The sequence below is a fragment of the Haliaeetus leucocephalus genome, unplaced genomic scaffold, assembly GCF_000737465.1.
Source record: "Haliaeetus leucocephalus isolate CR32 unplaced genomic scaffold, Haliaeetus_leucocephalus-4.0 Scaffold795, whole genome shotgun sequence".
Classification (NCBI taxonomy): Eukaryota; Metazoa; Chordata; class Aves; order Accipitriformes; family Accipitridae; genus Haliaeetus; species Haliaeetus leucocephalus.
Genome location: NW_010973231.1, coordinates 2,649,343 through 2,653,556, shown reverse-complemented (window position 1 = coordinate 2,653,556; position 4,214 = coordinate 2,649,343).

Here is a 4,214-nt window from a genome sequence, read left to right as displayed (position 1 = left end):
CATAGCAATACCTACACTACATACAAAAATACTTTCAGTAGACCATTTTCACTACTGTTATGTCACAGAAGATTCATGCTCAGCACAAACCACATGTCCCAGAGAGTATTTTTTTAGATAAAAGAATCCTGAAAGGTACTTTGTAAGCTGTCTGGGAAAACTGCAGCATTATGAGGTGACATATACACATAAGTTTGGTAACCTGTCATAACTACAAGAATAACGAAATGATTGCTTACTGCAGTTGAAACATAGCCATCAAAGCTCAGACTGGAAAAACTAGTGATGAGTTTCCCAGGTTTCTCAGCATCAAAGACATTTTCTGTTGCTCAGTTAAAGGTAGTTTAAGAGAAAATCTGATTGAGAAGAAGAGAACATCACTATGGAGATAAGAAGGGGGCTAAGAACAGTCTAGGCCATTGATGTGAAAATGTCCTGATAACTAAGCATAGAGTGAACAGTTAAATTTATGTAACTTGCAGTTTGAAAAGCCTTTCTTTTCTCTCCATTGATCATGCATTGTATAAGGTGCCACTTGTTAGATGATGATTAGAGCTGAGAAAGGTGTGTTTATGATGTGCATTAGGAGAAATTTATGAAAGCTGTTTGGCTTAGCATCTTCCTTCAGAGTAAATGTACGAAGGGCAATAAGCTTTTTTACAGAATGAAGTAGGTGAGGCAGTGGGATCTGTATCTGCTGACAAAAGTGGAGCTAAGTGATCAAAGAGATTTCAATAGCAGCTGAATAGTATATCATAGAGCTGTGGCTCTGAAAGAGAAGCAGCAGCTGAAATATTCAGTATTCAGAAAATATCCAGAGGTAACATTAGAAACAATCACAGAAGCCATAGAGCAAAGCAGGGAAGCAATGGGGATTTGGAAGACAGCTGGGAGGGAGATGACTATGTGGAAGCTGGGAACATCCAGGGCAGTTTGGGAGCAGTGGGTGGCCAAGATCGTGAAGAACATGCTAAGTTATTGGGTGGTAGGAACAACTACAGGGGTCTTATGACAAAACTTATGCTTTCTCAGTAGCATTATTAATTTAACAAATTTTTATGTTTTTATACCTGCAGAATAGAACAAGCTTCGGAAGAACCACATCAGCATTTGAAGACAATGGAATCACAGGTCTCAAAATGCAGAGATAATACGTTTGGAGAGATGTGACTGTAATGCTGTCAGCTGCTGCTATTCCATATCAAGGCCTCTAATATTTGCTGTTTATTCTTCAAGCCAAAGCCCTTGGAGACAAGCTATTAGAGGCAAATATTAGCATTCATTTTTTTTTAAGGGAGATTCTGAGAAAATCTTGAAATCATGACCCAAATTTGCACTAACAGTTAAAAATACACACAACAAATAAAAATAGCCTGCAACTGTATTTTAAATCTCAGATTTTTCATGAATCAACTCTGTTGAGACCAAAGCCATGATTTGCTAACATTTGACAATTAAATGCTGTAACTGAGGGCAGAAATTGGTCAATGGAGTCTTTTGCAAATTATGACTGTGAAAGGAAGGAATGAAATAGCTTGATATTCAGATTGTATTTCCGGAGACCCAACAGGGATTTTGTCAGTTCTTTTAAAAGTCTGGGGTTTTTTCCCCAACAGATATTCCCCCATAAAGATATTTTGTAATTTGGAAGGAAGAAAAAAAAAAATGGTCAGAATTCATTGTGATACAAAAACTACAAAAGCCCTGGGTTACTTGGAGTGTCTTTATTTCAGGGTGTAATAATTTTTAGTATGGGAACTGTAAGGAGAATCAGAGTGAGCTATATGGTCAGATTTGCAAAACTGTGCACTGCAATGAAACCAAGATGGGCGAAAATTTTTCAGTTTTATGTAAATCAGAGTCTCTTGGTAGTCCAATTTCTGCTTCTGATATTTTAAAGCCTCTTATTTTTCCTTTGCTCTCATACCTATTTGCTGGAAGGGCTTTCTGGTGCAGGAGCAGAATTACATATGCTTTCTCAGGTCCAGCTGACTAGTGGTTGTTGCAGTCTTTGTCCTGGCTAAACTGACCAATCCTTACTGACATCTAGTTACCAGGAAACAGCATTTTCTTGTTCTTTGCTGATTATTACATCCTACACCAGGCAAGACTGTTTCCACCCACAATGTGATGATAAAAGGAAGAAAGCAATTTCCTGTTGAAGGTTTTACTTTGTGCTGTTAGGCAGGTAGTTCCCGTATTGTTCGCATGTAATCAAAAGAGAAAGAGACGAAATAATAGTGATTTTTTTCTCTTTAGAAAAGTGCAAATCTTCAAGTGGTGATGACACAAACTTTTGAACTCCGGTCCGCTATTTTAGTCTATCACAACCAAAGGAAAGATAATTGTACTCTGCAGGTCAATCAGCACTATTTCTTTTGTATGTCAGCCTCCACAACTGGTTTTAATGACTGCAGTTTCTATATTGTAGCTACAGGATAGACACTAATTAGCTGTTGGGCACAAAAGTCTTAGTGGGCTGAAAAGAATTGTCTGGGTATCCTGCTAAGCCAGCAAATAGAGGAATATATACTAAACTGCATGTAAGGACAAGAGTTTTAACTGGATACCTTGGGAAATAAAGAGAGCGGGTCAAGACATTGACCAAGTCAGCTAGTTCATTGCAGGGTTCAGTGCTGCCAAACATATAAATAAAGACTCTTGGCAGCTCAAGCTGTTTCCTTGTCTTCCGCAGACCATTTCAAAAGTTCTGGTGTTGTTTCGAGTGTACAGTGAAGTATGGTTTTCCCTTATTACATTATTTTGAAGTTAAATTACCCTTTTCTGTCTAGCACTGCTTTTAGTTCTGATAATCCTCAGGTCACATTAGCAACTTTGGTTTTTCACAGATTTGAAACATGCAGTCACAGAAGCTAAAAGATTTTAGAATAACCAATGTTAAAAATCACAACGAAACCAGGACAGCTGGCAAAACTCGGAGTTGCAAGTAACTCAGAACAAAATGTAGCCTACAGAATTAGTTGTTGAAGAAGATGCATGAACTAGACGAAAGACAAGGCTGACTTTCAGATGCTATTATGAGCCTACAGTGCTGACAGTTAAACCCATTTCTTTTTAATTGCATAAGGAGAAAATACAAAGAGGCCGAAAGGGTGAGTGGGCCATAAACCAGTCCTCATCGCTTGAGGTATTGGCAATGTATCAAACACTGGAATAGATTCTGAAGTTATGCTGTGGTAACTCACAATACTTATTGTTCCCATTCTTGTCCATAAGCTGTGTCCCCTGTTTATATTGCCTCTGCAATGATGCAATACTTAGCAAGAAGTGTCCGTGATCTGTGGAAGTATTTGGCTGGATGGCTTAGACCACGGAGAATGGGAATGCTAGCAACCCAAACTATCAAGCCCTAACTTCCGAATCCAAACCATTTATTACTCAGCTGTTTATTAAAACATTCAGTTTGGGACATAACTTGTTCTTTTTGGCTTTTTTTTTTTTATGGAGAAAGTTCCTTACTGGAAAAAAAAATGTAGTTTCTTTGCAGAAATTAGATTTCATTGAAAATCCAGTATTCAGTTGAAAAAGGACTTTGACAGGACTTTTTGACCATCTCTAAAACTGTCTGTAGAGGTGAACCATGCAACCCGGGGGGGTTATCTGGTCATCAGTTATCCCACTGATACACCATTATTAAACATACGCTCAAGACCCCGCTCTTCGAAGCAAAGGTTTGCTCAAGGCAGGAAAACCGAGGTGGTTCTAAAGTCACTTACCCAATGCAATTTATTTATTTTTGTACATACGAAGTAAAACAGCTCTAGCTGAAAGCTAAGACCTTTTTGTCTTTGTTCCATTTTCTGACAGTATTTTGCAGTATCGCTGTGGAGGAAAGGGCCAGACCAGGTGATTTCTAAGCAACAATCAAGAAAAACAAACATGGTAATGGAAAATGAATGGTGTATAGAGAGAGTCGGCCGCCGGTTATTTAAGGACAGCTCTGGTAGCTAAAACTAGTTAGGGATCTGTCTCCCTACACCTACACCTCGCTCTAGCTGCATTTGGCGATCGGGTTTTTTTTAGGTGTCGGTGACGCCTGAACCCTACACACCCAACCGCACAGGTAGCCAAAACCCCCCGTTACCATCTCCGCTCCGTCCCTCTCAGGAAGAACGAAGAGGAGCGGCGGCAGGGCTCTGCCCGCCTGAGGGAAAAAGCCCGCCCTAAACCCTGCTTCAGAGGCGGGGGGGGGG